The 13025-nt window shown below is 45.6% G+C and overlaps 1 long non-coding RNA gene across 1 annotated transcript in view; it reads right to left on the reverse strand.

Annotated features, from left to right (window-relative positions):
- LOC308199135 overlaps window positions 1–12799 on the reverse strand; it is a 201208-nt gene extending 188409 nt beyond the window's left edge. Inside the window, exons 1-3 of the long non-coding RNA XR_013954410.1 lie at window positions 12723–12799; window positions 11851–11922; window positions 11142–11223 (exon numbers count right to left, since the gene is read on the reverse strand). This is a non-coding gene — a long non-coding RNA (uncharacterized lncRNA). The remainder of the gene's footprint in view (window positions 1–11141; window positions 11224–11850; window positions 11923–12722) is intronic.
- Between the last annotated feature and the right edge of the window lie 226 nt (window positions 12800–13025).

Genomic DNA, 13025 nt, shown 5'->3' on the forward strand with positions numbered 1-13025 from the left:
ACAGCCCAGCAAGCCCCTTCTTCTTCCCACAGCTCTTTCCCATTCATCCCCTCTTTGAAAACAGCCTTCAGCCACTCTAGCTGCTGCAGCTCTGCCCAAAATTCACTCCTTTCCAAAAGGGTTTCCCTCCCACCCAATCTCACAGACCAGAGACAAAGCCTGGGAAAGCCCAGCCCAGAAGGGAACATTTCGGAGAGGTACGAATATGTGAGAGCTGGGTGGGGAGGCTGCTTGGGCTTCACCCAAAAATCAGGCTGCCTGGGTAACTACATCCCATTCGGCACCCCAAACTCCTGGAAAAACCTCTTCACTTCTCCGGGATGCTCACAGCGGGAAGGTGGGAGGCAGCTTAAGCATTAACAGCTTGTGCTACGGGATCGGGGCCTCCATCGAGGTCAACGAGGCTCTTTATTCCTGGAACAGCTCCAGTCCTGGCCGCCCCTGAAACCCGGGAACATAGCCACCTTTGCCCCACCTTCCCGGGCTGCGCCAAGCCCGGGCTGGCCACCACCCAGGTTTGGGGCCACCAATTCTCATTTTTAAGTAAGAGGGGAGAAGAGAGAAACCAAGAGATGGAAAGGTCAGGTGCCTTCGCCAAGGCTACACGGAGCATCGGTGGTGGAGCTGGCATTCGCGCGCAGGAGCGCCTGTTTTCTACGCCAGTGCTAAAACATCCAGACCACCCTGCTGCCTCCGAGACCACACCGCCTCTGTGAAATGTGTGGAAATTCGCAGGCATTTTCCCTGATTTTTACAGGGATTTTTTTTTGTTGTTGTTCCACACTTGGCTTACAGCTGTTTGCCAAAATCAAATTGCTGAGGTGTTTGTCTCTTTAAAACTTCATAAACAGACACTTGGACAAAAACCATCAGTGCATCGCAGCTGCGGTGGGGGATTTGGTTTAGCTGTGGTGGGCTGGAAGTGAGAAACCCAACCCGAGATGCAGCCCCGTCCCTCTGCCCTCCCGGGCAGGGGCTCACGGCCACACACAACCCTGCAGGCATCACCCGCGGCCCCTTCACCTGGCAGGAGAGGTGCACCAGAAAACGAGACTGTCCTTCCATTCTTCCCAACAAATAAAACATTTTCTGCAGTGACCATTTTACTCCTTAATTCCAAAGGAAAAGGTCAGCAAACATTTAGGTTCCCGCCTTCCAGTGCTACCTGCCTCCGCTGCAGTTAGCTATCTGTAATTCAGCAGGACCCCAGTGCCTCTCCTGGACCCTTGCGTTTCCCTACAGACCGAGCCCAGGGCACATCAGGTGCATCAGGGGAAAGCTATCCAAGGCTTACCCAGGCAGAGCAACACTGCAAGCGAAGCACGTGGAGATGCTGTGGCTATTTTTAAGTCCTTTAAAAAAAAAGCAATCGATGCCTCTGCAACTTGCCACACAGCAAACAAAAGGTTAAGCAAACAAACCCCAAGCGATGTCTCAGGCTTGCCAGATGCAAAAAAGCTTTCAGCCAGTGACATTTCTCCTTCCCCAGCTGTAGGTTCATATTTTTAACGTCAGATCGCAAAAATAATAAAAAAAAAAGCAGGGGGAGAAGGAAAAAAAGCAAACATTTAGCTCACAACTGGATGGGAAATGAACTGGAAGCCCATGTTTGTGTATATTTCTCCCTGGCAAAGAAGCCAGCTGGTATGTGCAAGGTCTTGAAAACCTGTCCTGACATCGGCAGAAGTGTGACCAGCAATACCTCTCCCGTGCCGGCTCATGCGTTTTCTCCTATCTCACTTCATCTCTCACTAAGCTCAAGCGAGCCCGCGCTATTGCAGATTTATCGCCATCTGAAAAACATTAAATATCTCAGGGTTTCAAATATTTGCAGACAGCTGAAGAAGTGGCTGTGATGGAACTGTCTCTTTCTGGCATAAAGCTATCAATTTTCCGTGAAAGCCGAGGCCCGGATTTTTTATTTTATTTTATTTTTTTTTTACCCCTGGTAAAACACTGTAACAAATGACTTATTCCCCTTTTAGCAAATGCGAGGGAAGCAGGCGGTCATTATTACCAAATGTGTGCACACACAAGTAACTAAGGGAAAATAAATCCCATTTGAAGGTTAATTAACTAAGGCAGGGTCACAGCTTGACAATCTGCCCTCAGCAAAGGGAAGCACAACATCACCGGCTCTACGAAGCAGAGCTGTAATGAATTGTGACTTGGGGCTTGTCTATGCAGGGCATTACCACAGTGCGAGCTACGGGCTGAATTTACAGCCCTCGCTCCACATTTATGGCATTAGGCGCTTTGCGCAGACTAATTAGGAACTAGTTTACCTCGTTCACCTTGTGACAAATGCTGCTTTTGCACAGAAGCCCACAAGAGCCCCATCAACTCCTCGTTTTTTGCCAGCACCTCTGGCTTTGCACGGCAATGAGCAATTCCAAACTGAGGAGCGAGGGAGGGAGAGGCTGGGGAAAACATGCTCAGCGCCAGCACGTGAGCAAGAGCTGGGGCTTGAGCATCCCCAAAGGCCCCCAGAAAGCCCCTGGGTTTGGACATAAATAAGTTTGCAACAATGGGCACATCTGGTTCTTGGGAGAAGGCTGAGGTTGAAGCCATGGAGAAGCCTGGACGCATTTGTCATCACAGCTTGTCCTCCAGTTTGCTCCCCAGCCCATCCCTGCACGTGGCTGCAGTGCCTCTTGCAGCCCCCAGTGCCCAACAGAGCAGGAAAACCCGTAGTGGTTTAGCCAAGGAGGCTGCAGAAGGCCAGAGCAGTGGTGGAGAGAGGGCCTCTGAGGAGCTTTGGGGGGGGGGGAGCCGAGCTGAGCACCACCTAGGTCTCTTCTAAAGGGATTTCTGAAGAGGACCAGCTGGCTCATTTTCATTTTGCCTGGCTTCTCAGCCAAGCTGAAGGGCACCAAGCCAACCCAAGGCCACCTCGGTGCTGAACAAACACACCCACCGCAGAGGTTTTGTGCAGGTCAGCTGTTCTGCTTGCTCCCCATTGCCAGGTGGTGATCGCGGGGGGATTACGGGGTCAGCAGCCAGAAGAGGGTACAAGAGTCGGAGCTGGTACGTGGTGACACCAGGCTGAGGGTGACAGAACCACGCTCCTGCACGCTGGGTGACAGCTCGCTACCCGTCCAAAGCAAAAGTCCTTCAAGGTTGCTTCACAAATGCAGTCACACCTGCAAAACTAGTCAAGGCACCACATGCCAGAAGTGCTGGGGAAGGTCAAATATGCCACCAGTGGCTAAAAAAATTCTTTAGGCATTTGGGCCTTTTGAGGCAGCAGACAGACAGGAGGGCTTATGGGCTGCGATCTCCTGCCAGCCCCTACAGAAAAACTCAGAAGTCCTTTCACCTCCTTGCGCTTCCTTTTCCCTGCAATAGAAGACAGCAGGTGACCTCCTCTGGGGGAAGATTTTACAAGGATTAGGGGGTAGCCAAGCTCTGATAAGAAGCTGCTCAAACCACGGCTTCCTCAGTGAAGCAGTGCTACTTTCACACCTTCTTTTCCCCACATGCCAGAGAGGATGGTTGAGTTTCAGGGCACATCCACAAGGTGCAGAACATTTTCTTTCCAACAGGGTCTCCAACAGAGTGAAGCAGGCCGGCCAGTTGGGGGACACGCCATGCAGTGGGCTAAAAGCTCCCCCTTTTGGGGAGAGCCCTTTGGAGACAGCTCCAGCACAAGGATGCTGTATTTGGCAGACACTTTTCTGTGCTAAAACCCAAGATTAGCAGCCATTTCTGCTCTTATCTCTCACCTACCTGCAGAGCTAATGAAAGGGGTTCACTATTAGCATTCAATCACGCTCCACCCCTTGGGACTTGGAAGTCCACTACCTCCTGTCTGTGACAGCAGGTTTTCATTTGCCAATTTATCTCATTCTGATTTTCCTCTTCCCAAACCGTGGGTTTCTTAAAGTTTCCAGGACAGCTGCTTCACTGAAGAGGAAGTGCTTAAAGCCAGCTCGGCTACAAGGTGAGCACTGCTGAAAGCACAAGTCAGCTGGTGAAAAGACCAGCTTCTCCCTAGTGGCCCAGAACCCAAAAGACGGAGATAAAACCATCAGAGAAACTGCTGAAACAAGAAACAGGCACACAGGCCACCAAAAGACAGAGCAGACCCCAAGAGGCACTAAGCAAAACCAGATGGAAATCTCAGCTGAGCCATCAAGAGACGCGTTCCTACCCGGCGCCTGCCCGCAAGCTCCCCCAGCACCTTGTAGCAGTCCCCCCCTTTCAGCACGGACACCCCAAGTGACCTGCCCACAGTGATCACACCGCGCAAGCAATTCAGCTAACATCTCCCAAGCCCTACGTGACCCTTCTATTTTCCATCCTCTGCATTGCTTTTTCTTTCCCCTTCCCCCTTTCCTTCAACTTCTATGCATAAATATCCTTCCATATGCGCTCTTAACCCATCTATAATCTCAGACTTTCCTTTCACCTACTCCTCTCTATCTCAGCACTGAAGAATCAAGCATTCAAATCTTTCATGATATTTGCAAAGAACTACCAGCACTGGTTAGTTCCCTGTGAAATCAATTACAAAATGATCTTCCACCACGACCCGTCAGATGGGTCCTTTCACCAAGATGCACAAGAAATTCAGGGGGAGGAGAAACACCGCTGGGAAGAGAACAGTGAGTTTTTAGTGTTATTTTCAATGGTCTTTTTCAAAGAACAGATTGGATATACAGATTACACCCCCACGAAAACGTAGATGGCCCCTTCTCTACAGAAAACCTGGCGAGTAAATAGGTATAAAGCTACATACTCTGCAGGCTGGTCCATGATGTCACAGCCTGCCAATGTGCGCATAATCTCATATGTTTACCTACTAAAATATAAATAATATTTTATGTAGGAGTCCGTTTATGGGGCAGTGTTTATGCAGAAATGGAAGAGTCTTTTCTACAGGAGAGAGGGGAGGTTAAAAGGGCTGCATTGCTGCACTGATTTACAGGCTGCCTGATTTAATTAATATTTGAATATGATTATTTTGGGGGCTGTGGGTGGTCGTTCACAAGGGAATGAAAATATCATCATCTGAAATCTCTTCATTTATTTCATATGTTCACGTAATTGTGTATGAAACTCAAATACACGAAACTGCCACACTAGCATTCTTTTTAGGTACGTTTGTACTGCACCTATACAAAAACCACCACAAGAAACAGGAGAAAAAAAAAAAGCTTTATTCCTCAACCTGCAAGGTCAAGGCTGCTACATCCATTACTCGGACACAAGTTTTGGGGGAACAAAGAGGTTTAGCAGCCTCCTCCACCGCAGGGAGGAAAGTGGCTTCCACCGATGCTGTCCCAAGCATGAGGCTCCCCTCCCTCACGCCCCCACCCTCCTCATATTTCTATGCTATGTGTGCTCATATAGTCTCATTCTTATTTTAAGAGCATTAATATATACATTTGAAAACCCAAACCATTAAAAAGTAGTTGGCTCGGACTTTTACTGGAACACGTGCACAAATATGTTGTTTGGATATTTTTATGGCCATTAACTTTTCCATATATAACCCAGACCTCCCATTAGGTGTTGTGAACTGGATCGCCTCTTTACTTGCCAAGTTATATTTCAATTAAATTAAAGTCACCTTTGGTCCTAATGAACTCTTGTTGTTTGCCTAATGCCATGATTAATTCCAGCTGCAAGAACTGGTATTAGCCTGGGTGGGTACATAGCTGAAGATGCTGATTCTCCTCTGATACTTACGGGTGCTGGAGAAGGCTCCATAACTCATTACTGGGTGTATTACTGTTCAGACAGTAAGCAGAGTTGATTTGTGTCCCCAGAAAGATGGTCACAATAGGAAGTACTTCAGCACCTGCCCGCAGCCCGTGGTGCTGCAGAAACTGTGATTCACCCTAGATGTGTTCCTGCAGTTAGAAACCGAGCACATTTCTTTGGGCACTGGTGGCCATCTCCTTTCTTCCAAGACACAGAAGAGAGGCAGCCCAAAGACCTTGAACAGCTACATGGTGAAAAGCAACCTCACCTGGGGAATAACACGGCCAGGAAGGATTGCAGCCTCTGTTTACACCTGGTGGTGATCTCAATGCCACTAGAGTGGTCTTAGATCCTCAGGAGATGCAGACATGAGAAACTCAGCTGGGAGCTAAACACCAGCTATGGGCCAAGACCTCAGCTTTCTCAAAAGGATGCTGCCTTGGAGCTTTATCAGGACCCAGGCTTCTGGTGACCCAGCACTTAAGAGCAGAGGTCCATTCAAGCGCAGAATCTTTCTGAAGAAATTCCTATGGGGTAAAGATTTCTGTGACCAACAGACATGGATGAGCTTGTCCATCATGAGCGCATCTAATCCGCTTTTCACCCCACTCAAACTTATGGTCACCTTGACATCAGGAGGCAGAGTCCCACCACTTTATTACCTGTGGTTTAACAAAGGCAGGTGCCTGCCAGGGCACAGCATGGTGCTGGAGGAGCTTTGTCAGCCATTGCATGAGATCCTAAGAGAAGATTGTAGTGACCTAAAAAGGTTTGGGCTTTTTAATCATTATTTCACAGCTTACAGATTAATTTATTTGTGGTCAATCATTTTTCCAACTCCCTTCCCATCCCTCCTCCATTTATTAAGGCCATAGAAATTGCTTCAGTATTCAAAAATATCACTAGATTGTCAGGCCTTTACTTTTATTAGTGCCAGTGGCAATCTGTCACCATGACCCTGCTTAACAACTTGCTTCACACCTTCCCAGCTAGCTTAAGCTCTCCCTAATCCTAGTTGCAGTTCTCCAGAGAAGAGGGGGAACTCAGCAAATCTGGCACCACAAGCCCGGAAAACAACACACAGTTCAGACTCCATTCAGAGACAGAACAGGATAAGAACAGACGGGATCTCAGATATCTGAAAATTTCTGCCTTCTTCTCATAAGCATCATTACAGAAGAAAAAAAAAAAAAAAGGTTGTTGCCAGAACCCTGTTTCAGGATTGTATCTGGATGAGATGATACCTGCTGCTGACATCCAAGGCAGTCCTTCCTTGACAATCAGCCCACAGGATCAATTCTTAGGAGAATTCTCCTGTGTTTAAGCCCAGATAAATCAGGAATATCTCAAGCTGAATGGAGCTTAAGATAGAGGGGAGAATAAGGCCTATGATTTTAGAGGGGCTGGGTTAGAGGAAACAAATATACATTAGTCAAAGTTTCAGAACTGTCTTACTTCATTCAGCATTTCAATGCAAATCACAGTCTAAGTACAACAAAAAATAGTTGTGTAATCATCATAGTTCCCATGATTTCCCTGGCATCTGCCTCACCTAAACCAGGACTGCATTTGAGCAAGAGCAAAAAGACAGAGCCAAACCATATTACATATAACTCTGAAGAAAAAAAAAAAAAGAGGTTCAATAGGATTCAGACAAACCCAAGAATAACCATTACATTGTGGAAAGTATTTGCCATTAAAACATTTTTCATTAAAAGTGGCATTTCTGAGACTTCTATCCTGCTGAAAAGCAATACCAGCCTCACGTCAGAAAGTCTGTAAGAAAAATTTCCATTGCTATAATTAACTTCTCTGTTGAGGTTGCATTGTTCCCCTTTTGCAGAAAAGCTCAGCAAAATTTCCATGGATTGAAGGCAGCCAAAAAGGTGTCCTGCCCCATTTTTAGGAGGAACTTGTGGTCGGCAAGACATCTAGGAGAGCTTTAAGCTATACAGAAGATGCAGAGCAAACAAGTTCATCTACCCCACTGAAACCAGATGAGACTAAGCTCTGTAGGTTAGCTTCGATGCTGGAGCAGCTAAAAAGTACTCTTCTGGCCAACAGCTGCCACAGGACCACAGCAGAGTCAGAGAAATAATGCAAGAACCTGGCTTGTACAGTATGTTCTTTCTCCCGATACATTTTTGTCTGCAAGCTTCATTACTGAACTGCAAAGTAAGATGTGAAGAGCCTACAGAACGAAGAGAGACCTCTGGAGGGGAACTAAAAGAAAACCCCAAGATGTTCAAGCAAACCAGACCCCCACAGCAGCCAGTGCTAACCCAGCATGTTTTTAACCCTGCCAGTACTCCAGCAGAGACACTCATCCATGGATTGGTGCCATATAAGCCCAGAACCAAGGAGCCCTCAGTCAGAGCACCAGGCAGGAGGCAGTGGGGAGCATCGGTCTTGGCTCATCAACAACCCAGCTCCTGCCAGATACATTGGGCATCATTACAGGGGAAAGTTTTATTACTCCGATATTTGAAGGAAAAGAGCAAAATAAACCACTCTGGTTGTTAAAACACCCCCAGTTCTTAGGAATCGATCCCAAATGTAAACTCCCCTTTTTCAGATAGATGCAGCCCTGAATGAGGCCCCAATATCTGCTTTCGGGTTACTAAGTCATTTGAATCATTAGACCAGCCACTACAAGACCCTGTCTCACATGGCATGTGACTGTGAAGCTTTGTGTTGCATTTCAGGGACGTGAAGGGGGAAGCAAGACCCTCCAGAGTAACACCTACAACAGAACCCAACTCCTGCACTGAGCCCAGTAACATCCAACTGGCCAGGACATCTAAGGAAACATGCATTCTGTCTTTAAGACTAAAGATGAAGACTCCACCATTTCCCTTTGCAGCTTGTTCCTTGTTAGTTTAAAAAAAAAAAAGGAATGTGCTATAGTTTTACTTTGAGTTGGTTTGCTAACCAGCCATTGTTTTTCTTTTTTTTTTCCCCTCCATTTCAGGAAAATTAAGAATTTTTCTCTGGGTGATGGCACTTCACATACTAAGTCATATCAAGCTCTTCTTCCTAAGTTGAGGATATTTAACTCTTTTCAACCTTGCGAGCTAACTCTAAAGTCACTGATGCAATAGTTCTGTTGATTTCTCCATTTCCTCTAAAAATATTGAGCACATTCTCCCACTTCCACCCCTTGATCTTTCATTATTATAGAACTGCTGTGAGTTGTGTGGGGAGGGTGCAGAAGCAAAGGAGAGAAAGAAAGCAAGCCTAGTTAACATCTCTCAAGAGGAAAGCAAACAGAATTCTCCTGTGCTATGAACATGGAAATACATGTCAGCCCCAGGACTTTGTGCCAGCTAAACACCACAAACAGCTCAGAAACAGATGTATCTTGTACATATTCTTGCCCAGAAAATCATTAGATTGGGGAATGAGACACAGCTTGGCACAAGGACACGGGAGTTGTAAAGGTTGCAATGATAATGATTTCACTAGATTCATTGCTCAGGAAAGCCTTATTTCCTTTTGCCGTAGCAAAATTTTCTTACATTTCAGGAAACGGGTCAGAAACAGCCTTGCCGTTTAAGCTGGATATTTCCAGGATGCAGCTCTGTAGCTGACATGCCAGAGAGCTGGTCAAGAGATGACAAAGCAGTTGGTCTTGTTCCCAGCAGAAGACATCCTGCCCAGATACAAGGCATCATCTCAGCTCTTCCGCTCCAAAACCAAGCACACCAGAAATATGCTGATCCCCACTCCGCCAGCCCCTATACCAGATCTAATGCTGCCTTCTGCATCAAAGCAAAGCAAACTTGAGTAGCATCCATTTTTGTGGGCTCTGGTCTCCAAGATCCAGTACTGAAGTTGCCAGAGATTCTCTTTATAAAAGCAGTGTCCTGTTTTGCTTCTGAATCTTGGCCCAGCAAAACTTGATCTTTGGCACATCTGCCCTCTCTCTGCCACTTAAATATCACTGACACATGTAATTAACACCAGGTCAAACATACCACTCTAGCATTTTACAGAGTCTGGTTTCAGCTGCTGTACTGAAGCTCCTAGATTGGGCCAAAGATGGGTAACTGACACCAGGACAAAGAAGGGTCAAGAAATAACTGCAGAAAGATTTTTACCCAATCAGTGAGGATTTTAATCCATGTTTTAGCATCTAACTAAACGACAAGGAGGTTGTTAGGAACACTGTCTAGTAGCGTACAACTTGTTTACACAAAAAAATAAATGCCTCCTTATAATATATAATAAAATACAACTTAGCCCTAAATGATCCCCTAACCCATCTAGAAACCAAGCCTAGATCTGAACAGTTATGATCCTGGCAGTCTGCCAAAGAGATAAATCAGTCAAAAAAATCAATTTCAGATTTCTTCCAGGCCTAAGTGTATCCCACTGAAATATCTCTGTTCGAGCCCATGCAGAAGGAAGAATTCCCAGAAATCAGATGCTGCAAGCACATCCTTCTCCAAGAAGAAAGGGAATATTTTCAACATAGTTTCACAGAGTTATAGGATCCAGCTTGCTGAGTTAGTGTTTGATTACAATCCTAGCTACACATGATCTTCACAGCTCATTCACCACCCCCTGAGAAATACCTGCAGCAAATCAGCCCACCTGTCCTAAGACAACATGGCTGGGTAAGAAACAGAAAATCAGACTTGAGAAACACTTCTCCCACCCTGGACCACTGTAAGCAAGTCAGACCCACATACGTTGCTCAAAAGGTTTCTTCCATGTGAAGCCTCAGATTCTGCTGCCTTACTGATCCCATAAGCCTACCTTAGTAAATGGGACAACTTAGCAGACAACCCAGTAAATGTATCTAGTCCCTTATCTCCAGAAGGCCTCCAAATGCCATGCTTAAAGGCCCAGACAACAAAACAAAATAACATTTATTTGCAGCAAAGAATCCACTTTCCAATAAGTAGTTTGGATGAAAACACACTTCAAAACACTTAAAAATACTTTGACACTATAAGTAGAAGTGACTGCCATCCATATCACATCAGTGCTCCATTCTAGGAGGCCCATTCATCAGACAGGGAGAAAGTTAGCCCTAAGCAGTATTACAAAGAACTCAGCCAGAATGAATTTGTAAAACAATACAGGAAATCGAGGAACAAATATGAACATGGCAATGTTGTGTGAAGCACCACAAAGCAATAAAAATAAATATATTTCAACAATCAGCTTCACCTTTAGACTCATCTCTACAAGAACAGTAAGTATTTCTCACTTGTGAGTCCATGACAACTGGAGGTCTTCCCAAGCTTTCCTGAAGACTGTACTGTTCAAGATGGACTTTTTTTCTGCCTTGGCTTTAGGACCTCACTGGTGTTATCAGACACTATTTGCCCCCAGTAAGCACCCTCCAGGTGGAGGCAAGCTATCTGGCTGCCTACCAGAGCTGTTAGAGCTTCTTCTTTTCATTTGGAATAAAGCATTCTTACCTTGTAATCCAGGTGCAAGCTTACAGCCAGACATCGCAGCCTTGTTTGACCATGAATCCCATCCGCTGGCACCCCAGGGAATCTGGCAGAAGCCAAAACAGAGCCAGGTTGCAAGCTCCCCAAGATGCTCCACTCCACCCAGGTCCCAGTCACCCACCAGCCACTAACATCTTTCTAAAGCAAGTCCTGGTGGGTACGTGAAACATGGACTGCCCTGGTAATGGAGGCTTAAAAGCTGCAGCCAACATCTTTGGAAACAGGTAGAGGAGTCCTGGGCAGGTTCTTCTCTTTCTCAAATGACATCCCAGATGGAGTGTCCTCCTAGAGATGGGGGTTGACACTTCAGGCAGATTCTGTTAGCTAACACTTTTCACCTGGGATACTCATAACTAAGCCTAAAATGGATCTGCTGGCAGTGCTCACCCCTTGCTGTCATATTGCTGGCACCTGGCCCTACCCTTGAGCAATAAAGCAGACAAAAGAAAAGTGAAAATTATGGGATGAACTCTAGGAGTAGCAATAGGCTCCTGCTAAAGTTTCAGACCCTTCATTTGCAAATCAGTTCTGGCTGACAGTATGGCAACTGGACCACAAAAGTCTTCCTTCTCCAAGAAAAAGAAAAATTACAGCCTCATTCCCATTGCTTTTTTTTCTGATGTTCAGCACTAAAAGCTTTACCCAGACTATAACTATTTCATCACTGACTTACTTCACAGGAGGTTTGGAGGATCATCAGGAAAAAAAGGCAAGCCTCTTCAGCAACATCTCTCCATTGCTCTGCCTAAAAAAAATAGATATTGGAGTTTTAAAAAGGTAATGGAAGGATTTCTGAGCATGCAAGGTGAATTCAATAGAAAAAAAACAGTACAATTAAAGATATTTGGCCAAATCTTAATTTAAAAAGTCCCATTTCACCAAAACACAATTTTTTTCATCCTATATATTTCACAAAGTAACAGTATTTATTCTCAAAGAAAAGAAAAAAAAACTTTTATAAATACTTTGATCAAGCAGACTAGGGGAGAGGGGCTAGTTTTCTGATGTTACCTTTTTTCTTCTCTTTCCCCTACCATTTTAGTACAGAGAAAGAAAGTACTGGTTATACGCAAAAAGTACAGCTCATGCCTTCCCCTCCCTGTCCCCCATTAAAAATAGCTCTAGAAAGTGAATAAAACATTTTTTCCTTCCACAAAAAAGAATAAAATTTTCCAAAACAAATTTAAAATTAAAGCAACCCCCAGCCAGCTTCACATACTCATTATTAACCTGTCTCTCTCTGCAATTAGGGCTCCACATTTAAAACTCCTCTGACAGAGGCATAACAAACCAACATTAAGCTCGTTTATTGTTATTGCTCACTCAAAATTTCTGCTTTCCAGCTAAAACACCAGCCTGGATTCTCAGCCTCAGAAGAGCTAGACCCAAGGTCAGGATCCCTAATCTCAAAACCTCCTTTAACTTTACAATCAACAAATCCAGCATTTGTGAATGTTACCGATTATTTTCCAAGCTGTGGAGGGAGATTTCTTTCGTAATTGGAGAACAAGGAGAAGAAAACCTCGCACGGGATTTGCCACCAACCTAAATTTCCTATTCCTCCCCCTCCGAGCAGGACACACACCTCCTTCCTCTCCCACTGTCCCACACCTTGTACTGCAGCAAACCAGTGCCTGCTGTACGTAACGGGCTATTTATAGGAAAGCCCCCTGTGGGTGGGGTCTGTTGTGACTTAGTGGGGTCTATTGTAACTTAGTGGGGTCTGTCATGACAGAGTGGGCCTAACACATACACACACATACACAGTTACATGGAGGGTGGCCACCAAGCTGTGCTAGGTAATGTCAGGGGCACTGCTGCCTCGGCTTTAGAGCAGTGCTGATTTGC

The sequence above is a fragment of the Anser brachyrhynchus genome (genome assembly GCF_964034855.1).
Source record: "Anser brachyrhynchus genome assembly, chromosome: 8".
Taxonomy (NCBI): Eukaryota; Metazoa; Chordata; class Aves; order Anseriformes; family Anatidae; genus Anser; species Anser brachyrhynchus.